Source organism: Astyanax mexicanus, unplaced genomic scaffold, assembly GCF_023375975.1.
Source record: "Astyanax mexicanus isolate ESR-SI-001 unplaced genomic scaffold, AstMex3_surface scaffold_37, whole genome shotgun sequence".
NCBI lineage: Eukaryota > Metazoa > Chordata > Actinopteri > Characiformes > Acestrorhamphidae > Astyanax > Astyanax mexicanus.
The window spans coordinates 486,888-514,349 of NW_026040047.1; the positions used below are offsets into that span (position 1 = coordinate 486,888).

A 27,462-nucleotide genomic window follows, 5' to 3' on the forward strand; every position below is an offset into this window, starting at 1 on the left:
TTGAACAACAGCATAATGAACTGACTAGACTCCCAGGTATGTACCACCACAGTCCCCATGTAAATGAGCCATAAACCTACTCTGCCTCATTTCACATGGGTACAGCATGTCACGTCCAGAAAGGTGCACTGCCTACTATTAACTAGTTTATTGGAGGGGGAGGGGCGGCTCTACATCTTACCAGTTACATGGGGATGCTGGTCTCATCTGATGGTTTGAAATGTGCTCAGTATCTGTTTACTGTCTAATATCTGTCTCATCTTTCAATGCTGTACTGCCTAAAAATAATGTTAGAATATATATATATATAACTAAATGGTGTATATATATAACTAAACTATTTCTATTTAAATGCCCTACGACAAACCATGTCCCATCAGACATGTGCAGATCTGACTGAACATCTGCTGTATGTCTCAGAGTTCGGATGCATTAGGGTTTACTGCTCTGCTGATGACCTGAGTGAAGGTCAGGGGTCCAGGCTAGGTCTGGAGCTACTGGGTGGGTCATGTGGGACTGGTACACTGCCTGTACGTGTGGTGCACCAGTCCCTCAGTTGGTGTTGAGTTTCTAAATGGTGTAAGGGTAAAAAAATCAGGTTTGTGAATTAGAGAAGGTGTTGCTGGCCTTTTCTATCAATGGTCTCAGAGGGAGGTGGCCACTCTCTGTTGCTGAGCCCTAGGGTCGTTTTTCCCAGTGTTGGATTATACTGTGTGATGCTAGTTTTTCCTCTGTGAGCAGTGCTTTTTGGGCAAATGGGCACCAGGGTTTAACCATTCTGTGTCTGGGAAAGTGTTTTTTCTCATTTCCCATCTGAATCGATCTGTACTTCCTTTCTCTCCCTCTGTTTCCTGCATGTACTGTGTACTGGGTCCACATCCTCCACAGGGCAGGGAGAGAGAGGGGTGGTTCTGATTGGCTTATATGTGTGTCTCTCTCTCATACTCTGCTCTGCCTGGATGTGGACTCAGTATCTTCTTCTTACTGATTTTGTTGATTTATGTCCAAATTGTTTTACTTTTCTACTTGAAATAATGTTATATAAGTATTTAAAGATTATCTCACTGTTTCTCTCACTCACAACAAAAATGAGCATCCTTAGAACTGAATCTGTTAATTAATTAATTGAAAAACTGATCAGAATATACATATCTGTCTCCCTTCTGCTCTCTCTCTCTCTCTCTCTCTCTCTCTCTCTCTCTCTCTCTCTCTCTCTCTCTCTCCCTCCCCCCCCCCCCCCCCCCCTCTGAGCTCTGGGGGTGGAGTTTAGGGGTGGGGGCAGATGGAGTCTCTGTGGGATTATTATTAAGTGAATATTAAAGGGGATCCGGTACGACAGGGGGGATTTAGAGGCAGTTCCGCGCTTTTTAGTAGTTTTATTAAATAAACGTTCAGAAACCCGTAAGTACTTCAGAGCGCGGCGGCAGTGGTTCACACGGTGTGAAGCGGCGGCAGGTGTTCCCGCGGGGATTATCCTCGCGGCGGCTGGCGGAAGGTTAGTGACTGGTTTCAGCGGCTCCTCAGTGCACTGTTTCTCCTCTCAGCGGCGATAATGCGCCTTTCCCTCCGCTGACTCACACACCACGTTACATCCAGCAGACGCTCCAGGAGCACAGAGAGCCGGAGTTAAGGCTGACCGACCGGGTAAGTGGAGTTTAACTCTCTTTCAAAGTTTGAGTAAAACGAGCTACACACACAACCCGGATAGGCTAGGCTAATCTCCAGGACCCGCTGTTACAGACAGCGGGTCCTGTTTTCTCAGTGCCGCTGTGTGTGTGTTTGCGCGCGCGTCCCCGCCACGGGTCAGGAGAGGCTGGAGATTAGCTAACAGCTAACCAGCTAAACACACCAACGCTGCTCTTACAGCCAGTCTCAGTGTTTTGTATAGTTTCTCTATAGTCCTCCTCTATCTGAACTCCTCTTACTGACCTGCGGTCGGTGTAGTAGTTATAGGTTAACGTTAGTTGGGTTAATGGGGCGAGAAAACTGCCTTTCATTTAGAGCAGAAAAAAACGAGCCAACAACTTTCCATAACCAGAGTCTGTTTAACCCAGCTTCTGTTATATCTGCTAATAATGAGTAAAGAGCTCCGTTATCTCCTCACAGAAATAACAACCCACCGCTCTTTATTACACTTACTATTAGTTATGTTAGTTAGGTTAGTTATGTTAGTTATGTTAGTTAGGCTGGTTATGTTAGTTAGGTTGGTTAGGTTTGGTTATGTTAGTTATGTCGGTTAGGTTTGGTTATGTTAGTTATGTCGGTTAGGTTTGGTTATGTTAGTTAGGTTGGTTAGGTTTGGTTATGTTAGTTAGGTTGGTTATGTTAGGTTGGTTATGTTTGGTTATGTTAGTTAGGTTGGTTATGTTAGTTAGGTTGGTTATGTTAGGTTGGTTATGTTTGGTTATGTTAGTTAGGTTGGTTATGTTAGTTAGGTTGGTTAGGTTTGGTTATGTTAGTTATGTCGGTTAGGCTTGGTTATGTTAGTTAGGTTGGTTAGGTTTGGTTATGTTAGTTATGTCGGTTAGGTTTGGTTATGTTAGTTATGTCGGTTTGGTTATGTTAGTTAGGTTGGTTAGGTTTGGTTATGTTAGTTAGGTTGGTTATGTTAGGTTGGTTATGTTTGGTTATGTTAGTTAGGTTGGTTATGTTAGTTAGGTTGGTTAGGTTTGGTTATGTTAGTTATGTTGGTTAGGTTTGGTTATGTTTGGTTATGTTAGTTAGGTTTGGTTATGTTAGTTAGGTTGGTTAGGTTTGGTTATGTTAGTTATGTTGGTTAGGTTTGGTTATGTTTGGTTATGTTAGTTAGGTTTGGTTATGTTAGTTAGGTTTGGTTATGTTAGTTAGGTTGGTTAGGTTTGGTTATGTTAGTTAGGTTGGTTATGTTAGTTAGGTTGGTTAGGTTTGGTTATGTTAGTTAGGTTGGTTATGTTTGGTTATGTTAGTTAGGTTTGGTTATGTTAGTTATGTTAGTTAGGTTTGATTATGTTAGTTAGGTTGGTTATGTTAGTTAGGTTGGTTAGGTTTGGTTATGTTAGTTATGTTGGTTAGGTTTGGTTATGTTAGTTATGTTAGTTAGGTTGGTTAGGTTTGGTTATGTTAGTTAGGTTGGTTAGGTTTGGTTATGTCAGTTAGGTTGGTTAGGTTTGGTTATGTCAGTTAGGTTGGTTAGGTTTGGTTATGTTAGTTAGGTTGGTTATGTTAGTTAGGTTGGTTAGGTTTGGTTATGTTAGTTAGGTTGGTTAGGTTTGGTTATGTTAGTTATGTTAGTTAGGTTGGTTAGGTTTGGTTATGTTAGTTAGGTTGGTTAGGTTTGGTTATGTCAGTTAGGTTGGTTAGGTTTGGTTATGTTAGTTATGTTAGTTAGGTTGGTTAGGTTTGGTTATGTCAGTTAGGTTGGTTAGGTTTGGTTATGTCGGTTAGGTTTGGTTATGTTAGTTATGTCGGTTAGGTTTGGTTATGTTAGTTAGGTTGGTTAGGTTTGGTTATGTTAGTTATGTCGGTTAGGTTTGGTTATGTTAGTTAGGTTGGTTAGGTTTGGTTATGTTAGTTAGGTTGGTTATGTTAGGTTGGTTATGTTTGGTTATGTTAGTTAGGTTGGTTATGTTAGTTAGGTTGGTTATGTTAGGTTGGTTATGTTTGGTTATGTTAGTTAGGTTGGTTATGTTAGTTAGGTTGGTTAGGTTTGGTTATGTTAGTTATGTCGGTTAGGCTTGGTTATGTTAGTTAGGTTGGTTAGGTTTGGTTATGTTAGTTATGTCGGTTAGGTTTGGTTATGTTAGTTATGTCGGTTTGGTTATGTTAGTTAGGTTGGTTAGGTTTGGTTATGTTAGTTAGGTTGGTTATGTTAGGTTGGTTATGTTTGGTTATGTTAGTTAGGTTGGTTATGTTAGTTAGGTTGGTTAGGTTTGGTTATGTTAGTTATGTTGGTTAGGTTTGGTTATGTTTGGTTATGTTAGTTAGGTTTGGTTATGTTAGTTAGGTTGGTTAGGTTTGGTTATGTTAGTTATGTTGGTTAGGTTTGGTTATGTTTGGTTATGTTAGTTAGGTTTGGTTATGTTAGTTAGGTTTGGTTATGTTAGTTAGGTTGGTTAGGTTTGGTTATGTTAGTTAGGTTGGTTATGTTAGTTAGGTTGGTTAGGTTTGGTTATGTTAGTTAGGTTGGTTATGTTTGGTTATGTTAGTTAGGTTTGGTTATGTTAGTTATGTTAGTTAGGTTTGATTATGTTAGTTAGGTTGGTTATGTTAGTTAGGTTGGTTAGGTTTGGTTATGTTAGTTATGTTGGTTAGGTTTGGTTATGTTAGTTATGTTAGTTAGGTTGGTTAGGTTTGGTTATGTTAGTTAGGTTGGTTAGGTTTGGTTATGTCAGTTAGGTTGGTTAGGTTTGGTTATGTCAGTTAGGTTGGTTAGGTTTGGTTATGTTAGTTAGGTTGGTTATGTTAGTTAGGTTGGTTAGGTTTGGTTATGTTAGTTAGGTTGGTTAGGTTTGGTTATGTTAGTTATGTTAGTTAGGTTGGTTAGGTTTGGTTATGTTAGTTAGGTTGGTTAGGTTTGGTTATGTCAGTTAGGTTGGTTAGGTTTGGTTATGTTAGTTATGTTAGTTAGGTTGGTTAGGTTTGGTTATGTCAGTTAGGTTGGTTAGGTTTGGTTATGTCGGTTAGGTTTGGTTATGTTAGTTATGTCGGTTAGGTTTGGTTATGTTAGTTAGGTTGGTTAGGTTTGGTTATGTTAGTTAGGTTGGTTAGGTTTGGTTATGTTAGTTAGGTTGGTTAGGTTTGGTTATGTTAGTTAGGTTGTTTATGTTAGTTAGGTTGGTTAGGTTTGGTTATGTTAGTTAGGTTGGTTATGTTAGGTTGGTTATGTTTGGTTATGTTAGTTAGGTTTGGTTATGTTAGTTAGGTTTGGTTATGTTAGTTAGGTTGGTTATGTTAGTTAGGTTGGTTATGTTAGTTAGGTTGGTTAGGTTTGGTTATGTTAGTTATGTTAGTTAGGTTGGTTAGGTTTGGTTATGTTAGTTAGGTTTGGTTATGTCAGTTAGGTTGGTTAGGTTTGGTTATGTCGGTTAGGTTTGGTTATGTTAGTTATGTCGGTTAGGTTTGGTTATGTTAGTTAGGTTGGTTAGGTTTGGTTATGTTAGTTATGTCGGTTAGGTTTGGTTATGTTAGTTATGTCGGTTAGGTTTGGTTATGTTAGTTAGGTTGGTTAGGTTTGGTTATGTTAGTTAGGTTTGGTTAGGTTTGGTTATGTTAGTTAGGTTGGTTAGGTTTGGTTATGTTAGTTAGGTTGTTTATGTTAGTTAGGTTGGTTAGGTTTGGTTATGTTAGTTAGGTTGGTTAGGTTTGGTTATGTTAGTTAGGTTGGTTAGGTTTGGTTATGTTAGTTATGTTGGTTAGGTTTGGTTATGTTAGTTAGGTTTGGTTATGTTTGGTTATGTTAGTTAGGTTTGGTTATGTTAGTTATGTTAGTTAGGTTTGGTTATGTTAGTTAGGTTGGTTATGTTAGTTAGGTTGGTTATGTTAGTTAGGTTGGTTATGTTAGTTAGGTTTGGTTATGTTGGTTAGGCTTGGTTATGTTAGTTACGTTGGTTAGGTTTGGTTATGTTAGTTATGTTGGTTAGGTTTGGTTATGTTAGTTAGGTTTGGTTATGTTTGGTTATGTTAGTTAGGTTTGGTTATGTTAGTTATGTTAGTTAGGTTGGTTATGTTAGTTAGGTTGGTTATGTTTGGTTATGTTAGTTAGGTTTGGTTATGTTGGTTAGGTTTGGTTATGTTAGTTAGGTTGGTTAGGTTTGGTTATGTTAGTTAGGTTGGTTATGTTAGTTAGGTTGGTTATGTTTGGTTATGTTAGTTAGGTTTGGTTATGTTGGTTAGGTTTGGTTATGTTAGTTAGGCTGGTTAGGTTTGGTTATGTTAGTTAGGTTGGTTAGGTTGGTTATGTTAGTTAGGTTGGTTAGGTTTGGTTATGTTAGTTAGGTTGGTTATGTTAGTTAGGTTGGTTAGGTTTGGTTATGTTAGTTAGGTTGGTTATGTTAGTTAGGTTGGTTAGGTTTGGTTATGTTAGTTAGGTTGGTTATGTTAGTTAGGTTGGTTATGTTAGTTAGGTTTGGTTATGTTAGTTAGGTTGGTTAGGTTTGGTTATGTTAGTTAGGTTTGGTTATGTTTGGTTATGTTAGTTAGGTTGGTTATGTTAGTTATGTTAGTTAGGTTGGTTATGTTTGGTTATGTTAGTTAGGTTGGTTAGGTTTGGTTATGTTGGTTAGGTTTGGTTATGTTAGTTAGGTTGGTTAGGTTTGGTTATGTTAGTTAGGTTGGTTATGTTAGTTAGGTTGGTTATGTTAGTTAGGTTGGTTAGGTTTGGTTATGTTAGTTAGGTTGGTTATGTTAGTTAGGTTGGTTATGTTAGTTAGGTTGGTTAGGTTTGGTTATGTTAGTTAGGTTGGTTATGTTAGTTAGGTTGGTTATGTTAGTTAGGTTTGGTTATGTTAGTTAGGTTGGTTAGGTTTGGTTATGTTAGTTAGGTTTGGTTATGTTTGGTTATGTTAGTTAGGTTGGTTATGTTAGTTATGTTAGTTAGGTTGGTTATGTTTGGTTATGTTAGTTAGGTTGGTTAGGTTTGGTTATGTTGGTTAGGTTTGGTTATGTTAGTTAGGTTGGTTAGGTTTGGTTATGTTAGTTAGGTTGGTTATGTTAGTTAGGTTGGTTATGTTAGTTAGGTTGGTTAGGTTTGGTTATGTTAGTTAGGTTGGTTATGTTAGTTAGGTTGGTTATGTTAGTTAGGTTGGTTATGTTTGGTTATGTTAGTTATGTTAGTTAGGTTGGTTAGGTTTGGTTATGTTAGTTAGGTTGGTTATGTTGGTTAGGTTTGGTTATGTTAGTTAGGTTTGGTTATGTTAGTTAGGTTGGTTAGGTTAGTTATGTTAGTTAGGTTGGTTATGTTGGTTAGGTTTGGTTATGTTAGTTAGGTTGGTTATGTTAGTTAGGTTGGTTAGGTTAGTTATGTTAGTTAGGTTGGTTATGTTAGTTAGGTTGGTTATGTTAGTTAGGTTGGTTATGTTAGTTAGGTTGGTTAGGTTTGGTTATGTTAGTTAGGTTTGGTTATGTTAGTTAGGTTGGTTAGGTTTGGTTATGTTAGTTAGGTTTGTTTATGTTAGTTATGTTAGTTAGGTTGGTTATGTTAGTTAGGTTGGTTATGTTAGTTATAGAGGTGTGCCAAAAAATCGATTCACATAAGAATCTTGATTCTCATTTACTACGATTCAGAATCGATTTAAAATGTCCCAAAATCGATTCTAAGGTCCAATCCCATTTCTTCCCTTGGCCCTACCCCTCACGGTAAGTTCACACTGCAGCGGCACGAAGCGTTTTTCGCTCCGCCTCCCACTGCCCAAAGCGACCGTGGCCGCTGCAGTTTGAACTTACCGTCAGACCCACACAGAGCGTAGGTGTATGAGAATCACCGGTAAGATGGCAGAACAAGCACTATATTACCTTAGATTAACATGTAGTTTTAATGTTTTATGGCAGAATGCTTCATAACAAGCATAAAAAAGATCGCTAGTAGTTTCAGTTTCTGTTAGCTAGCTAACTAGCTAACTTTCCAGTTCCACCTTAAATAACGCTACAGGTGGCAGCGGGCTGCAGCATTTAAGGCGGAACGGAAAAATAACAATAAGCTAATCAGAGCTAATTTCAGCTCCCCATCACAGAGGAATTAAGGAATGGACAATATGAATTAATTTCTCCACCTCCTGCCCCCTTTCTGAAGAAATACAACGGCCTAAAATTAACTAGTTAATCAGCAGCTGCTCCTGAACTTTAGCGCTCCACTGCTATCATCACATCAGCCCAGCAGCGTCACCTACACACCACCGCTAGTAGCCTTATAATAAAGCAGTGTTATTTATTATTTATTTATTGTTCATTAACGTCATTGTGATATCCCAGTGATTCCTCTGTCACTGAAGACCCACATTCCTGCACATTTTATTGTTTTTGTAACACATTACCTTCTCCAGGACCAGTGTATATTTTGGAGGCTTTTTTTTCAATAAGTTTTCAATAAATTTTTATAAATCAAATCGTTTTGAATCAAAAATCGATTTTGAATCGAATCGTGGCCCCCAAAATCGGAATCGAATCGAATCGTGAGATAGTAAAAGATTCCCACCCCTAGTTAGTTAGGTTGGTTATGTTAGTTAGGTTTGGTTATGTTAGTTAGGTTGGTTAGGTTTGGTTATGTTAGTTAGGTTTGGTTATGTTTGGTTATGTTAGTTAGGTTGGTTATGTTAGTTATGTTAGTTAGGTTGGTTATGTTTGGTTATGTTAGTTAGGTTGGTTAGGTTTGGTTATGTTGGTTAGGTTTGGTTGTTAGTTAGGTTGGTTAGGTTTGGTTATGTTAGTTAGGTTGGTTAGGTTTGGTTATGTTAGTTAGGTTGGTTATGTTAGTTATGTTAGTTAGGTTGGTTATGTTAGTTAGGTTGGTTATGTTTGGTTATGTTAGTTATGTTGGTTATGTTGGTTAGATTTGGTTATGTTAGTTAGGTTTGGTTATGTTAGTTAGGTTGGTTAGGCTTGGTTATGTTAGTTAGGTTTGGTTATGTTAGTTAGGTTGGTTAGGTTAGTTAGGTTGGTTATGTTAGTTAGGTTTGGTTATGTTAGTTATGTTAGTTAGGTTGGTTATGTTAGTTATGTTGGTTAGGTTTGGTTGGTAGTTAGGTTGGTTAGGTTTTGGTTATGTTAGTTAGGTTGGTTATGTTAGTTAGGTTGGTTAGGTTTGGTTATGTTGGTTAGGTTTGGTTGTTAGTTAGGTTGGTTAGGTTTGGTTATGTTAGTTAGGTTGGTTAGGTTTGGTTATGTTAGTTAGGTTGGTTATGTTAGTTAGGTTGGTTAGGTTGGTTATGTTAGTTAGGTTGGTTATGTTAGTTAGGTTGGTTAGGTTGGTTATGTTAGTTACGTTAGTTATGTTAGTTAGGTTGGTTATGTTAGTTAGGTTGGTTAGGTTTGGTTATGTTAGTTAGGTTGGTTATGTTTGGTTATGTTAGTTAGGTTGGTTAGGTTTGGTTATGTTAGTTAGGTTGGTTAGGTTGGTTATGTTAGTTATGTTAGTTATGTTAGTTAGGTTGGTTATGCTAGTTAGGTTGGTTAGGTTTGGTTATGTTAGTTAGGTTGGTTAGGTTTGGTTATGTTAGTTAGGTTGGTTATGTTGGTTAGGTTTGGTTATGTTAGTTAGGTTTGGTTATGTTAGTTATGTTAGTTAGGTTGGTTATGTTAGTTAGGTTGGTTATGTTAGTTAGGTTGGTTAGGTTAGTTATGTTAGTTAGGTTGGTTATGTTAGTTAGGTTGGTTATGTTAGTTAGGTTGGTTATGTTAGTTAGGTTGGTTAGGTTTGGTTATGTTAGTTAGGTTGGTTATGTTGGTTAGGTTTGGTTATGTTAGTTAGGTTTGGTTATGTTGGTTATGTTAGTTAGGTTGGTTATGTTAGTTAGGTTGGTTATGTTAGTTAGGTTTGGTTATGTTAGTTAGGTTGGTTATGTTAGTTAGGTTTGGTTATGTTTGGTTATGTTAGTTAGGTTGGTTATGTTAGTTAGGTTTGGTTATGTTTGGTTATGTTAGTTAGGTTGGTTATGTTAGTTAGGTTGGTTATGTTAGTTAGGTTTGGTTATGTTAGTTAGGTTTGGTTATGTTTGGTTATGTTAGTTAGGTTGGTTATGTTAGTTATGTTAGTTAGGTTGGTTATGTTTGGTTATGTTAGTTAGGTTGGTTAGGTTTGGTTATGTTGGTTAGGTTTGGTTGTTAGTTAGGTTGGTTAGGTTTGGTTATGTTAGTTAGGTTGGTTAGGTTTGGTTATGTTAGTTAGGTTGGTTATGTTAGTTATGTTAGTTAGGTTGGTTATGTTAGTTAGGTTGGTTATGTTTGGTTATGTTAGTTATGTTGGTTATGTTGGTTAGATTTGGTTATGTTAGTTAGGTTTGGTTATGTTAGTTAGGTTGGTTAGGCTTGGTTATGTTAGTTAGGTTTGGTTATGTTAGTTAGGTTGGTTAGGTTAGTTAGGTTGGTTATGTTAGTTAGGTTTGGTTATGTTAGTTATGTTAGTTAGGTTGGTTATGTTAGTTATGTTGGTTAGGTTTGGTTGGTAGTTAGGTTGGTTAGGTTTTGGTTATGTTAGTTAGGTTGGTTATGTTAGTTAGGTTGGTTAGGTTTGGTTATGTTGGTTAGGTTTGGTTGTTAGTTAGGTTGGTTAGGTTTGGTTATGTTAGTTAGGTTGGTTAGGTTTGGTTATGTTAGTTAGGTTGGTTATGTTAGTTAGGTTGGTTAGGTTGGTTATGTTAGTTATGTTAGTTATGTTAGTTAGGTTGGTTATGTTAGTTAGGTTGGTTAGGTTTGGTTATGTTAGTTAGGTTGGTTATGTTTGGTTATGTTAGTTAGGTTGGTTAGGTTTGGTTATGTTGGTTAGGTTTGGTTATGTTGGTTAGGTTTGGTTATGTTAGTTAGGTTGGTTAGGTTGGTTATGTTAGTTATGTTAGTTAGGTTGGTTATGTTAGTTATGTTAGTTAGGTTGGTTAGGTTTGGTTATGTTGGTTAGGTTTGGTTAGGTTTGGTTATGTTAGTTAGGTTGGTTATGTTTGGTTATGTTAGTTAGGTTGGTTAGGTTTGGTTATGTTGGTTAGGTTTGGTTATGTTGGTTAGGTTTGGTTAGGTTAGTTAGGTTGGTTAGGTTGGTTATGTTAGTTATGTTAGTTAGGTTGGTTATGTTAGTTATGTTAGTTAGGTTGGTTAGGTTTGGTTATGTTGGTTAGGTTTGGTTATGTTGGTTAGGTTTGGTTAGGTTTGGTTATGTTGGTTAGGTTGGTTACCTAACATGATCAACGACAAAGAATCAGGCAAAACATTAAACATAGAAAATACAGAATACAGAACCCCCAGTGAAAAACTCCCACAGAGCTGCAGGAGGAGGAAGAAACCTTGGGAGGACCAAGACTCACATATAAGGGGGACCATCCTACCACTGGTCAAACGGCTTTTTAATTAATTAAAAAAAGTCTTTTATACATCCACATAGGTTTTATATATTCAGGAGTATAATAGAGCCACTAATGGCTTGGATGTAATCAGTAGTGAAGAATAAGATGGATGATGAGCAGCTGATCTGTGGTGGTGGTGGAGAAGAGCTGACTTCAGAGACTTCCATCAGTCTGGCCGGACAGGAGACGCGAGAGCCTGAGGGTCCAACATCGGTATCGGGTCAGACAGGTGGGCAGTCAGTAACTCTGAGGAAGGCAGAGAGATGGAATTAGTTTTAACTGGATTTATGCAAAACTGAGAATATTAAAACATTATCAGAGTGTGGCAAATGACTCCGGCAGAACTGAATAAAACAGCCTAACTAAAGGCAGAGAGCCAGAAGGTAACATAGACATGGAGGCTCCCTGAAACACTGGCATCCACCCACTCCACCGTCCACAAACCTGAGTGACCGTGTGCAGTGGGAGAACAACAGCACCAGCATCTCAGTTTACCACAATTTCCTCTGTCCATGAACCCCTGCATCTGCAGCCTTATCTAAAGGGAAAAACATTAATTACCAAAAGCTAAACTAAACAAGTAAGTTTTCAGTCTAGACTTAAAGATTGAGACTGTGTCTGAGTCCTGAACATATTCGGGGAGATTATTCCAGAGTTGAGGCGCTTTATAAGAGAAAGCTCTTCCTCCTGCAGAGCTCCTCTGAATTTTAGGGACTACTAAGAAACCAGCACCCTGAGATCTAAGTAATCGTGGTGGTTCATAACAGGAGATGAGGTCTCGCAAATACTCGAGCCCGTGTAGGGCTTTATATGTTAACAGGAGAATTTTATAGTCTATGCGGAATTTGCCTGGAAGCCAGTGCAGTGCTGATAGTACTGGACTAATATGGTCAAATTTTCTCGTTTTAGTAAGGGCCCTGGCTGCAGCATTTTGAACTAGCTGAAGTTTATTTAAGTTACTGCAGGAACATCCAGACAGTAGCGCATTACAATAATCTAGCCTTGAGGTAATGAAGGCATGGACTAGTTTTTCTGCGTCATGCAGTGATAGGGCATTTCTTAGCTTGGCGATGTTACGTAGGTGTAGAAAAGCTGTTCTAGTAACATTAGATATGTGTTTATCGAATGCTAGATCTGAATCTATGATAACTCCAAGGTTTTTAGCTGCTGAACCAGGGGTGGCTGAGAAGTCGGACAGATTTAGCATTAAGTCTGATAATTTATTTCTAGCAGCTTTGGGGCCTAATAGGAGAACTTCTGTTTTATCACTATTTAATAGGAGGAAGTTGTGCGACATCCACAATTTCACATCTTTTACACAATCCTCGATTTTCTTTAATCTCACTCTGTCGTCAGGTTTGGCTGATATGAAGAGCTGCGTGTCATCTGCATAACAATGAAAATTTACGTCATGTTTTCTAATAACTTTGCCCAGTGGGAGCATATATAATGTAAATAATAACGGTCCTAATATAGAGCCTTGTGGAATTCCATATCTTACCTTAGTATAACTGAAAGACATATCAATTATCCTCACAAACTGATAACGATCGGTTAAGTATGATTTAAACCATGATAAGGCAGTTCTAGTTACACCGACCATGTTCTCTAGTCTTTCTTTGTTTTGTGATTAACTTTTTATTCAATTTTAAAGCATTATAATAACATCTTACAAAGCACATACAAAGAAAAAAAAACAGCAATATACATATACAAAAACTCTGACTAAACAATGGGAAAGAAAAGACAGTGAAATAAAATTTAAGGGGGGAGAAGAAGACAAATGAGGCTGAGGAAGTAAAAAGAGGCATTAAGAAAAAATCTGCATGTTTTGTATACACAGGAAGGCTGAGGCATGACTATTATTTAAGTGTTGTTAATATACTGAAGAAATTTATCCCATTTCACATAGTACTGTTTCATTCTGCCCATCAAAGAAAAAGAGATACGCTCATATGCAGCCACCCTAGTAAGCAGATCATGCCAGTCTGTAGATGATGGAGCATAAATTGTTTTCCATTGTTGAGCAATCAATCGTCTACCCAACATAATGGCAGTCTGAATCCAATCACTGTCTTCAGCTATATTCGTGCCTTTTAGGGTGGACGGGTCCCCTAATACAAACAGGCGGATACAAAAAGGGACTTCATGACCAACTATCTTTTGGATACAGGCGTGCACTAGCATCCAAAAGTCTTGTATTTTGGGGCAGTGCCACAGGGCATGTATTAATGTACCCTCCTCTTGGCATTTCCAGCAACCAGGATCATTTTTAAGGTTGGCCTTATACAGCCTGGCAGGTGTCCAATACATTCTATTAATTATCTTAAATTGAATTAATCTAGTGCGAATATCACGTGACATGCCCTTAGATTTACGCAAAATGCTGACCCATTCCTTTTCTTCCATTGTAACAGCTAAGTCTTTCTCCCATAAAGTTTTAAGGGCACTTGAGGAGCTGTGGTTCTGTAATAACATTAGGTAATAGCGTGATGCCTCATGACCCTGACCATATAATGAAATGAGTGAGGAGGGGGTACCTGCATCCCAAGGAACTTTGTGATTTTTAAAGGTTGATCTCATTAAACTACTTATTTGCACATATTGCCAATATTGTTTTGGCTGCAACCCGAATTCTGCCTGTAACTCGCTAAAAGTTTTAAGGTCCTGTTCTTTGTAGAGGTCACCAAGCTGCAGAATACCCTTCCGGGCCCATTCAGCCCAATAAAAAGGGGATTTGCCAATGCGCAAAGAGGGATTGCAGGGTTTCCCCCAGGATTTCCTTGAAGGTGCGGTGGCAGGACCCCCCGATAATTTATATTTTAATACCCTTTTCCAAAGAAAATTAAGACCAACTCGCAAGATCATATACGTTAAAATAAAAAAACTATTAATTGTTTACGTTTAATCTAGCTGCTTGAAAACTTCAAATGTGAATGCACAAGACACAATACGAGACACAAACATTACAATTTTCTCACTGTACAGTATACACAATTAAACTTTATACAAAACCAAATTCAATTTAATATATATGTATTATTTATTCGCTCTTATCTGTATTAGGTATTTTAAATGTGAGAATGAGTAAATAAAATAAAAAATATTATTGAATTTAATTAAAAATTGTGCTTATTAAAACAGACAAATAATATCTTTAATCTTTAATTTAATTACAATAAAATGTTTACTGGACCGTGAAAACAAATGCATCACAGAGCTGTTCTAGGGTGCCTCTATTCTAGGGCCCTACATCCTTGCTTTATGACAGCTCCAGAAACAGAAACATAGCGTGATTTTCACTCCACCAGGTGAGTGAGCCTGAGTGGACACCTGCGTAAGTTGAAGCTGTTTAATTCATCTCTCTCTCGCGCATTATGTTTCAGTCTCTCTCTCTCTCTCTCTCTCTCTCTCTCTCTCTCTCTCTCTCTCTCTCATATTATGTTTCAGTCTCTCTCTCTCGCTATTTACAGGCGCGCTCTCGCTCTCTCTCTCTCTCGCGTTATGTTTCAGTCTCTCTCTCTCTCGCTGTGTCCTATACTCACACTCTCTCTCGCGCGCGCGCGTTATGTTGGCACTGCATGACTAACTACCGATTTCCACCCCCGAAGTTCAACACATGGCTGACGGAATTATTCCCCCCTAAATTTAGCTCCGGCAAATTTAAGACATTTTGGTTGAAATTTTAAGACAAAATAAGACTTTTCAAGGCCTTATTTGACAAAAATGAAATTTAATACCATTTAAGACTTTTTAAGGACCCGCGGCCACCCTGCTACATGTGCAGGACTGGAACACAGCTGTGCGTTTAGGAATTACGGCTAGAGAAGCCCTCACCTGTAGCCTCCCGAAATAGATGCAACATGCGAAACCAGCCGTGTTGTGTAGGCTACGTCTACAACATATTACCGATATAACCCTTGAACAATGTTCAACAACTTGTTCACAAATATAAAAAAAACATCATTTCAGCGCCACATACCTCGGATTCAGTTGTCCAGTTTGACAGCCGGTGTCCTGTCGAGATGATCAAATTCCAGTGTCAGAAACGAGAGAGGGCGGGGCAACGCTGATCAAGCGCGGGAAAAACGCCGGGCTCCGAATTTTCACGAAGGGTGGCGGGGAAGAACGAAGGCGTGGCGGACCGCCGCACTGAAATGAACGTGGCGGAAACCCTGGATTGTACCATATACTGGAGGTGGTGTTCAATAAGGTGTCAAAATTGAGGATCTTTGCAACCTTCCTCCAAACTTCTTTAAGACATATCATTATAGGATGAGACTTAGCACAAGGAGGAAGAGATGCAGAAAGGAAAGCATTTATTGGAAGTAAAGGGCAGGCATGTGCTTCTATAGTGAACCACAGGGGTGCTCTCTCAGGGGGGAGAAACCACTGTGCTAAATGTCGAAGGCAAAATGCATAATGATACAATAGTAGATTAGGTATTCCTAATCCCCCTTGGTCTACTCTAGCTTGGAGTCTTTTTAGGCGTATCCTAGCTCGTCTACCATTCCAAAGGAAGGTGCCACAAAGCTGATTGAACCTATGGAAATATTTAGTTGGGACAGTCACCGGGACAGACTGCATGATGTAATTGAATTTGGGAGCTATGCTCATCTTCAACACATTAGCCTTTGCCCATAGGGAGAGATGGAGAGGAGTCCACCTCTCTATGTCTAGTTGAAATCTTTCGAGTAAGGGATCCATATTTACCTTTACAATATCTGACAGATTAGGTGGAAAGCGAACCCCGAGATATACAATACCTTGCTTCGGCCACTTAAAGTCACCTGGTTGAAATAAGGCTTTAGGACAGTATGCTGTTAGGGCTCACATTTGGACCAATTAATTTTGTATCCAGAGAGTTTAGAAAAAGAATTTAAAATTGTCATTAGAGCAGGAATGGACGTCTGTGGGTTGCTAACGAAGGTCAAGGCGTCATCTGCATAAAGCATCAATTTATGTGCTATGGGCCCAATTTATACCAGGGAAATTGGCGTCTGCACGTATGGCTGCAGCTAGTGGTTCTAGTGCAAGGGCAAAAATGGCTGGGGAAGCAGGGTCTCCCTGGCGAGTTCCTCTATGTAGTTTAAAGTATGAAGAGATCAATCCATTTTATACTACCGCTGCTGTGGGTTCCTTATAAATTAAACGCAACAGACTGAGGAATGTCCCACCAAATCCCATTTGTTCAAGGACTACAAATAAATACTCCCACTCGACCCGGTCAAATGCTTTCTCAGCATCAAGGGACAGGGCCGCAGTGGGAGCTATGTCATCCCTGACTGACCACATTATATCTATCAGACGCCGTATGTTATCTGTGGAGTGACGATTACGTATAAATCCCATTTGGTCCGGATGGACCAAGGAAGGCACAACCTTATTTAGTCTATTAGCTAGAATTTTGGAGAAAATACGGCTATCGTAGTTAGTCAAGGAGATGGGTCTATAACTACGACAGTCTGTGGGTTCTTTATCCCTTTTCAGTATAAGAGAAATTAAAGCTTGGGAAAGTGTTGGGGGAAGGGATCCCCGTTCGAGGGAGTCCATGTACATATTAAGCATGAGCGGAGCAAGTTCAAGTGCGAAGTGCTTATAGAATTCAGCTGTATATCCATCAGGACAAGGAGCCTTGCCTGTGGGCAATGTTTGAATTATGTCCAAAATTTCCTCTGTTGTTATTTGGGTATCTAACATATATTTTTGTTCATCAGACAATGTTGGAAGATCTAAAGCATGAAGGAACATCTCAATTTCTGCCTTGCCAACTTCTATTTCTGATTTATAAAGGTTCTCATAAAATTTTCTGAAAGTATCATTTATGTCAATAGCGTTAGTACGTAATACTCCATTTTGGTCCTGTACAGCCGAAATAGTACAATGCATCTCTTGTTGCTTGATGTAATTAGCTAACATACGCCCGGCCTTGTTACCTTCTTCAAAAAAACGCTGACGTGCCCTGAACAGTGAAAATTCTACTTTTTGAGACAATAATGTATTATATTTATATTTAAGCTGTGAAAGTCGACGCAGGTTCTCCTCAGACATTTTAGTTTTTAAACTGTTCTCGGCCCTCTTTACCTCCCCCTCAAGGTCAATAGAAGCTCTGCAGCCTTTACTTTCTTTTTATAAGAGCCATACTTAATTATAAAACCCCTAAGGAATGCCTTTAATGCCTCCCAGGCCACTCCTGGAGATGGGGCTGATGGAATATTGGTCTCCTTAAACAATGTAATCTGTTCTTGTAATAATAACTTAAAATGTTCATCCTGAAGTAAACTGGAATTTAAGCGCCAGCGTCGTGATTTACCTATGTGACCCATTAGCATTACATTAAGGGTTACCTCTGCATGATCTGATACTAAAATAGGCATTATGTCACATGAGGTTGTAGATGAAATAAGAGAATGAGATATCAAGAAATAATCTATTCTAGTATAAACCCGATGACAGGCAGAATAAAATGTGTAGTCTCTGGTTGTGGGATTCGATAGTCTCCATACATCAACTAAACCCAAGTCGTCGCAAATGCAATTCAAAATGTTAACAGACTTACGTTTTATGAGGCTGGGGGGATTTGTACGATCCAATACACCATCAACCACTTGATTAAAGTCCCCTCCTAAAATAATAGGATAATTCCGCCCATTTTGGACCTCATCTATTTTATGTTCCATCCTAGCAAAGAAAGCAGGATCATCTAGATTTGGGGCATATATGTTGGCAAGAATTATAGGTTGGCCTTGAATTTCAGCTTCAATAACAACCATTCTCCCACTATCATCTGTTACAATTGTATTACCTTTAAACTGCAAATGCTTGTGCACTAAAATAGTTACACCTCTACTTTTGGTGGAGCCAACAGAATAAAAGACTTGCCCAACCCAATCTCTGCGCAGTTTCTTATTTTCCAGTTCTGAAAGATGTGTCTCCTGGAGATAGACTATATCATATTTCCTTGCTTTAACAGTACTAAGAACTTTTTTCCTCTTAACTACATGGCCCATACCCTTAACATTCCAACTACAGAGACTCAGCCCCCTGCGATTATCCTGCTTACTCATAACATAACTGAACCTCTAAATACATTACAGCCCCCAAACATAAAATATAAAATAACACTAAAGATGAGAAACGTACCAAATTAACCTCGGTGCATAAGCACTCCATTTAGAGTGCACTAACAACCAGAACACCAACACAAAACTATGCGTCAGTGAACACTCACTATTAAGGCCGCCTGACTAATACGCGGCACCACCTATAAAGTTATCCATAATCCACTGCGAAGCCCAGCTAAACCAGACGTATGGCCATTAAACAAAAATATATGCGTGGGCCGAATGAAACAATAAACAAGAAAATAATAATAATAACCAAGAATATAATTATTATGATAAATATGGTAATATGAATTATAATAATACAAATAATAATCAAATAGTTAATTAATAATAATTAGTATTAGTAATAATAATTAACCTACGACTTGGGACAGTAAAATATCAGTTTACACCAAGAAATATAACTTGAAACATGACACGTTTAACAAAGGAGTCTGTCCAATCTTAACTGGGTGAACAGATGACAAAACAAAAGATCAATAAATGACAACCACTCACTGTCTTTTATACTCGTGTAGAACCGAGAAAAATGAAAGTATAATTATGCTGGACTGCTGAAATGTCCACCTCAATGTCATTCCAATACAGTGCAAGAGAACTAGTTCTCATAACCAGCATTTATTATTAATGACCGGTACCTTCAGAAGGGATGCAGGTCATACGATCACAGCGAGTCAATAAACTCCAGAGCCTTTTTCGGGTCGTCGAATCGCCGCTCTGATCCATTTTCTTTAAAGATTTTGACAGTGGCAGGGTAAACCAGAGCGAACTTGGTGTGTTTCTCGTGGAGCTTTCTTTTGCATTCTCTAAACTTTTGCCGCTGCGTCTCGACCGCTCTGGTGTAATCCGGAAAGATGGCAATTTTGTGACCCTTCCAGGTAACGTCCCGCTTCTCCCTTGCTGCGCGTTGAATCAGGACAACATCTCGAAAACACAGAAACTTTGCAATTATAGCTCTGGCTGGTTTGCCGTCCTGGTGCGGAGCTAGGGTGCGGTGTGCCCGCTTGATGACGAGCCCCCTCGGGAAGCTAACTCCCAGCAGTTCTGGAATTATCCTCTCCAGAAACTCGACCGCACTCCCGTTTTCACAGCCCTCGGGGAAACCTCTAAAACGTAAGTTATTTCTCCTGCCTCGAGCCTCTAAGTCATCGACCCAACGGCGCATCTCCTGCATCTGAGACGAGGGGACCGGGGGGTCGGTCTTGGCTGCCTCGGCCGCATCTTCCAAAAAGGTGAGCCGGGCTTCTGCATTCTCAATGCGCTCCGAGATAACGGAAAGTTTCTCCTCGATTGCTGAAGTGGACTGTTTGATTTCCGCAAGAACTGTTTTCTGATTTGCATCCATCTGCTTCAGTAGCTGATGCATGCTTGCAATTTCGGCCACGAGTGGGTCTTCAGAGCCGGGAGCGCCATGTTTGTCTTGGTCTTTCTCACCCACTTGTTCGACGTTCTTCGTCTTGTTAGGCTGTCTTCGTGACTCTTTTTGGTTTTGAAGTGACATTGAAGCCTTTATGTTAAAAATACAACGTCTGTTGGTAAAATAATTCGCAGTGTATGTAAAGTAAAGCAAATAAATGACACGGTAATGCCGGGAGCTCTCAGTCTAAGCAGCCATTCCTTAGCAAGCGTCACTGGAACTGTTCTCTAGTCTTTCTAAAAGGATAGTATGATCTATTGTATCAAAGGCTGCGCTCAGATCCAGAAGTACCAGTAGGGAAACACAGCCTTGGTCGGCGGCTATAAGTAGATCGTTTGTTATTTTAACTAAAGCTGTCTCAGTGCTATGATGAGGCCTAAATCCAGATTGAAATTTTTTTATAGATCTGGTTTCTTTGCAGGTAAGAGCAAAGTTGTTGGGCTACAGCTTTTTCTAAAATCTTAGAAATAAAGGGTAAGTTTGAAATAGGTCTATAGTTAGACAGTACAGTAGGGTCAAGATTTGGTTTCTTGATCAGAGGTTTAATTACAGCTGTTTTAAAGGCTTTGGGTACATGGCCCAGGGCGAGCGATGAGTTTACTATCATTAACAGAGGTTTAATTATATCTGGCAGTACCTGTTTTAGTAATTTTGTGGGAACAGCATCAAGTGTGCAGGTTGTGCTGTTTGAAGAGGAGATAATTTTCTCTAGTTCTAGCTGTGGAAGTGGGTTAAAGACTTCCAACCTAACTTCAGTAACAGAGTTTTGTTCTAGATCAGCCAGACCAGATGACAGAGAGGATGTAATATTTATCTGTTTAATTTTATCCCGAATGTTTTCAATTTTACTATTGAAGAAGTCCATAAAATCGTTGCTGGTGTGAATGGCTGGAATCTGAGGTTCAGTACCTGCCTGGTTTTTTGTTAATTTGGAAATAACACTAAAGAGAACTCTAGGATTATTTTTATTTATCTCGATCTGTGAGGCCAGATACGCTGAGCGGGCTTTATTTAGTTCTTTTCTATATTTAACAAGACTGTCTTTCCACGCAGAGTGAAACACTTCCAGTTTAGTTGATCGATATTTACGCTCTAAATTTCGTACTGCTTCGTAACTGCTTTAAGGTACGAGTTTGATCATTGTACCACGGTGCGAGCTTTTTCTTTCTCTCTATTTTGTGTTTAAGGGGTGCTACAACATCTAAAGTGGAGCGAAAGGTATTTTCTAAACCTTCGGTTAGTTTGTCTAGTTCTACTGGGTCTATAGGAGAATATATTAGAGTTGATAAGTCTGGAAGCTTATCTGTAAATTGTTGGGCTGTAAAAGGCGTAATTGAACTGTAGGGTAATTTACCACAGCATGACTTAGATAAAACTCGGATGTGAGAAATCTCAGAACATGAAATGATGACCAATGAGTCAGAGCTTAGAATTTAAAATATATTAAAGTTTACTGGAAAAATAGTTTCAGCATTACAGAAATATATAAAAGGAACAAAAATTAATAGATATATATTAGAAAGAACGTTTTATAGCTAGGGGATGTACGTATATTATGACTGAGATGTAATTTAAATGAAATAAGGTAATGATCTGAAATTGCGGAGGTTTGAGAACGAATATTCGGGTTATCTATGCTCACACCCAGGGTCAAAACTAAATCCAGAGTATGATTACAGTAATGAGTAGGTCCTGTTATATTTTGAATAATACCAACTGAGTCTAAAATCGATGTGAATGCCTTTTTTAATGGATCATCCAATTTTTCGGAATGAATGTTGAGGTCTCCTCACAACCAAATTTACAATTTGTCAATTTATCATGCATTCTTTATTCCAGCACCCTACGTTGATTTTATCTCTCCTCAAAAATACAAGTATATACTATTATTTTAATTGATAACTCTAATATACATATAATTGCATTTTACAATTTTTACATTTCTTCTTTACATTTAATATCCCTTATACAAATTTACTTCTGAAGAAAAACATGCGATTCATTGCAGTTAATCACAGAATTTTGTTGTGAATAATCGGATTAATTTTTTTAATCGATTGACACCACTAATTAAAATACATTTGAAACTTTTTTATACATAATACATTACGGTTGTTATGGTACATTTACTCTTTACGAACCGTCATGGTACGGGAGTTGTTATTAGCAACTCGCAGTCCATAGCCTGCCCCTAGAAGTTTAGCTCTGACTGGCAGGCTGGAGCACACAAGCAGATAGTGAGCACAGAAACAGATCATTTGCTTGTACTGTCTCTTTCTCGTTCGATCGCTCTCTCGCGCCATCTAAATTTGGACATTCTTGTCATTGTAATTATTTGAATACCTTCACCACTGCGCTAAACTCGTTGACCCTTGACCTACATACACAGGTGAATCTAATTATGAGAAGGGGTTAAGTAAGTGGTCAACTGCAAGTTTTCTTCCTCTTTGCATTTCCTCTGAGGAGCAGCAACATGGGAGCCTCAAAACACAACTGGGTGATTCTCATGAAGACCTTCACATTAACATAAAGTTTTTCACCTCATTGCAGCATTTTTTCAAGTTGAGAAGCTAAAATAGAATGTGTATTTTACTATATTGATTATTTTTTAATATATTTTTTTTAAATAGAATTTTATGATCATTTGAATCTGATATGATCCAGAATAATTCTCATTACCGTTACAGTAAATGACGAAGCTAGATCAACGGTTCAAAACTTTTTTTTGATGATTAATTTCATATTTCCACAACAAATTCCATCAACTTAACAGCACAGTCCTTGACAATTACTTTGATCTTTTTTATTTATTTATTTATAGTTAAGCAACTCTCATTACCGATACAACATTTGTAAAATATCTTTTAATTTTTTAATTAATGGAAATTATTTTAGAATATGTTTGATCAAAAACTCATGTGGATAACAGGTGAGGGATATACTATAATAAAATGAAGAAAAGTTATGATAAGATGTGAAACATTAAAAAAAATTAACATTTTAGATCCATAACGGTAATGAGAACACAATTAAACGGTAATGAGAATAAATGTAACGGTAATGAAACTTAGTTAACCCTTGTGTGGTGTTCGGGTCTGTGGGACCCGTTTTCATTTTTCATCAAATGAAACTGAAAAAATATTTTTCCTAACTCAAACTCATTGGCATTGGCTCATTTTTTTGTGAAAAACATACATAAAAACACATTTTTGATAAACACACACTGTACACACATTTACATTTGTAAATTTGAAACTAAACAAATTTTCTTCTCATATCTTAATTCATTTTCTTTTACATTTTATTAAAAAACTAATAAAAAAAGAGTAGCACTTTTTGAAAGAAATGTAACATAAGAAAGGTAAAGGGCAAATATTAACCATGTAAGCTGTTTATATTGCTTGCAATTTAGGTGAAGCGAGCATATGTAAAGCATTTTAATGTAAAATTGCTTCATTTTGCTGAATTAAATACAAGTAACAAAGTAAACGAGTAACAAAAATATGAACACCACACAAGGGTTAAGGCAATTGTATAACAAACCATGGAACCAGAAAAACAAGCAAATCTCAAGAAACTCTGCTGCCTTCTTGCGTTCAATCTCTGTCAGTCTTCAAAAAATGAATATAATCATTAGACTAATCAAAAGAGTATAAACATCAATGACATTGTTAAAATGCTAATATGCTAACAACCTATAACTTTGCCAGATGTCAAAGCCGTATATTGTGACAATATTCATGAAATAATTTATTTTTATATTTTTTTAAAGTAATGAGTATTAAACCATAACGGTAATGATAATACACAGTGTAACTGAGGACAGTTTTAGCAATATTAACACAGATTTCTCAAAGGGAGAGAAGAGTGACCAACTGACCTTATCTCCATTTTGAAGCTTGTCTCTGAAGTGATGCATCATGGGATAGCTGATCAATTTAAAGGCACAGTGTACTTTTTATAGGGGGGTAAAATCATGAAACGGTAATGAGAAAAAAAATTGTTCGGACACAGATATTTTGTTTAAAATCAAGTACATTTTTTGTTCAACACAAAAAATGTTTATAGCATGTATAAATATAGATATTTTAAATGACTTTACCCTATTTTATTGATTCGATGTGCTTAGTACTTTTAATATGGTTTAACTTAAAATTGGAAAGAAGGGATACGGACACATAACGGTAATGAGAATTTCCATATATTTTTGATTTAATTTATATAAAAATAATTTTATATGATGATGAAAACAATTGATCCATACAGTACTCCCTATTCACTTTACACACAATATCAGAGTTTTTATGAATTAAGTATTGATTTAAAAAAAAATTGTCATGGACATGTTCCCTGCAGCTTCATGAGAATCACCCAACTCTCAAATAACCTGAAAAAAAAAAACAAAGATTGTTCAACATCATAGTTTTTAGTGTAGCGCCCCTAAACTCTAGGCTATGCTATATGAGTTAGGTGGGTACGTGCTCTATAATATAATTAATGAGCTGTTAGACCATGTTTATATTATATGGAATTAATTACTACTAAATGTTATCACGTTGAACTCTATGGGTAAACCCTTACCTCTGCCACAATTATACTTAACTTGTTTGACTTGTATATAAAACTTAAAACTGTTCAATATGTGACTCTGTAATAGATTTAACAAAATAAAACACAGCTTATATAAGAAATAAAAAGTAAACAACAGAAATGACTTTAACTGTAGCTGGTATATTTATTTTAAATCCAGCCAACCAGGATATACTGGAGTTCTCTCAATCTAGCTATTCAAATGAGATGTTTCAATTCACAGAACCAGTATATAAAGTGATAACAAAACAATTTGCATATAAACACAAATAGATATTTACACTACCCCTGCAGTTTCAGATATAACTCAGACAGATAAGTATCAGACTTATTAATTATCAAACAGACTTATAGATTTTCAAACAGACTTATTGTGGGCCCACACTCAAACCTTTTAGACAGCTAATTTAGTTTTAGAGTTATTAATTAGAAAAATTAGAGCAAACACAAATATATGCGGGGTACCCCTTTTTTCTTTAGTGTGTGTGTGTGTGTGTGTGTGTGTACGTCGCAGGCCTGAAGTGCTGCTTGTTGTGAACGTTGTAGCTTCGAACTTAATGGCCGCTTCACGATCTTTCACGTCAGAAGAGAAAACCTTGGCCTGCTCGGGGTCCGTGAGGTGGAGTGGAGAGCTGCAACCTTGCTTCCGAGAGGGAAATCCAGCGTTGCCAGAGGAAGTCTGAGCCTCACGGCAGCTCAGACAACTATCTGGTGATGGTGATGGTGAACACGGTGCACTCGTACCTGGTACATACCTGTCAAGTCTCCTGTTTTGGCCGGGAAACTACCGTACTCCTCTTTCCCGCCGTCCTCCCGTATTAGTATTTTCCCGTAAATTTCCCGTATTATATTAAAATAAAAAAATATATATTATTGAGGAGACAGGGCACTGACCGCTCTGTGTCTCTTAACCAATCGTGGAGCCGGTTCAAGGAGAAAGTCCCGCCTTTCAGGAGAAACAGCCAATCAGCTTGCAAAGGAGGGTCAGTGTGGGGAAGCCCCCCGTCGCTGTGAGTTCAGGCAGCTAGTTGGAGCAGCTGATGTTACAACAGATCTGGATATACAGCGATTTTTCTTAAAGAAAGGTAACGGTTGGCTAATCATGTAAACTGTGAGGAGATTTTTCTGATAGCTGCATAAAAATACTCGTCTCCGAAATAAAACACACAGATTAAACCTCTTAAAATAAAAAGATTACAGCTTGTGACTCAGTTTAACTAGAAATGTGGAGAGGACCGAAATGAACTGAACTGATCAGGGGTGGAGTGATCAAAAGAAAGAAGTATTAATTAAAAATTATTGTGCAGGCCCCTTAGGACTAATTTTTACTGATGAAACATATCTGGTCCATGTCCTTTTAGTAAAAGCTCATAATACCATTTTTAGGTCACCAACAGTCATTTTGCAGAATTTGTGCACCCTTTGTTCAATTTTAAATCCATTAAATAAATAAAAAATATATCATATAAGAGAGTGCATTTATTACAAAAAAATACATGAAATCTTATTTAAAAAAAAAAAAAAAAAGAAAAGGATTTTTAATTTGGCTGTATTAAAAGAATGACATATGTAGGAATGTCCACAACATTTCAGATTCTGATAATCTAATTGTAGTGTGTAAGTGGTTCACTTGTGGTTATTTTAGATTTTTTGTAAACCTGTCTTAAAATGTAAAGGATACTGAACCTTCGTTGGGCTGGTGGGACGGCTTTAAGCGTACAGAGGAAAATATCCCTTATTTTTAAATCTAAAACTTGACAGGTATGACCTGGTACCCAGTCTCGCTGGTTCAGTCCACTGGGGAAGCGAGCTATAGCTGACCTGGGTGCTGTTAGCCGATGGGGCTAAAGCTAGCGGAGTCTCGTGCGAACCTCAGCAGCAGAACTTTCGTCAGAACTGAACTTTTACGAGGGAGAATTTCTCTCGTCTCTCACTCTTTGGCTCCTCAGTCCACTCTTAGGTTCTCAGGTTGACAACCTCAGCGCTTGACTTGCAGAGAAACTAACAAATATAACGTGTTTTACATTATTTTCCTACATTTTGCTGCTCCGTTTATCTCACTCCCCTTCTCTCTCGCTCTCTCCCTCTACACGCACACACTCTCCTCTCACACACACACACTCACTCTCTCTTCTCTCTCACCCCCTACAGACAAAGCCCCAATCAACAGGAAAGGCAGACTAATTATGAGTGACAACTCTTTTAGCCAATGAAAACGCTTTTCAACGTACAAGTCTCATTCTTAGTATTTTAACACACTTTTTAAGCACAGTTTTAACCCATGAACTTATATATTTTAACCTTTTAAATGTATTAAACAGTAAAATAAAATCCAAAATATACCAGGGGCTACATAGGGGAAGAATATAAAAAGCTCAATAATCTCAGAGATTTCAGCTGCAGTTTCCACTGTGAGGAACAGAGTGAGGAAATGGAAGAACCACAGATACAGTTCTAGTTAAAGACCTGAAGTAGCAGAACAAGAAAAATCTCAGATAATCAGAGGTGAATCTGGTGGTGGTTCATCATGCTGTGGGGCTGTGTGATCAGTGCAGGTACTGGAATCTTGTTAAAGTTGAGGGTCTCATGGATTCCAGTCAATATGATGACATTCTGCAATTCTGCATTGTTATTTCTGCAAAATATTACTAAATATTCATGTAATTTTTCTGTTGGGGTGCACAGATTTATGCCTAATTTAGTCAAAAAAATATTGCACACTTTCTGTAAATCATATAAACTTCATTTAATTTCTCAAATATCACTGTGTTCATCTGCTATATGATGTATTTAACTGAAATTACTGATCCAAACATTGGTAAATCATTAGATCCCTAATAAAATGTGTTATTAGGAAGCATTGTATTAGTAGGTTAATGTTTACCGTTTCAATTGATCAAAAACACATAAATATATGTGTGTATTTATTCCCAAACAATTCATTAACCACACACACTGGGTGAGAGATATTTCTGCTTTACCTGCTGAGATAAAAGTAAATAAGATTGTCTGTCTGTGTTTGAATATGATATTTGGTGGTAGCTCCGTCACAATAACAAAATTTTCAGGAGGATATATTGTCCTAGAAATTCTTGCGATAAACAATAAAATTGTCATTTTAAAGCACCACTGTAGATTTTTTTTTCCTGCTTCTGGGCTCCCAAAGGTGCTTTAAGACAATTTGCCACACTAATAATATACTAGCATAATACTATTACACCATTTTACAGTTAAACTAACTTTATATTATTGAGAGCAGACATTGGGCTCCCAATATAAAAATATTTTAATATCCTAAATAACTCAA

The 27,462-nt window shown here is 37.7% G+C and overlaps 1 protein-coding gene across 2 annotated transcripts in view; it reads left to right on the forward strand.

The window, feature by feature from the left end:
- The first annotated feature begins 1,301 nt into the window (after positions 1 to 1,301).
- fam118b (family with sequence similarity 118 member B) overlaps positions 1,302 to 27,462 on the forward strand; it is an 87,503-nt gene continuing 61,342 nt past the window's right edge. For both annotated transcript variants that reach the window (XM_049473380.1, XM_049473381.1), the window contains exon 1: positions 1,302 to 1,644. The gene's annotated coding sequence lies outside the window, so the exon portion shown is untranslated. The remainder of the gene's footprint in view (positions 1,645 to 27,462) is intronic.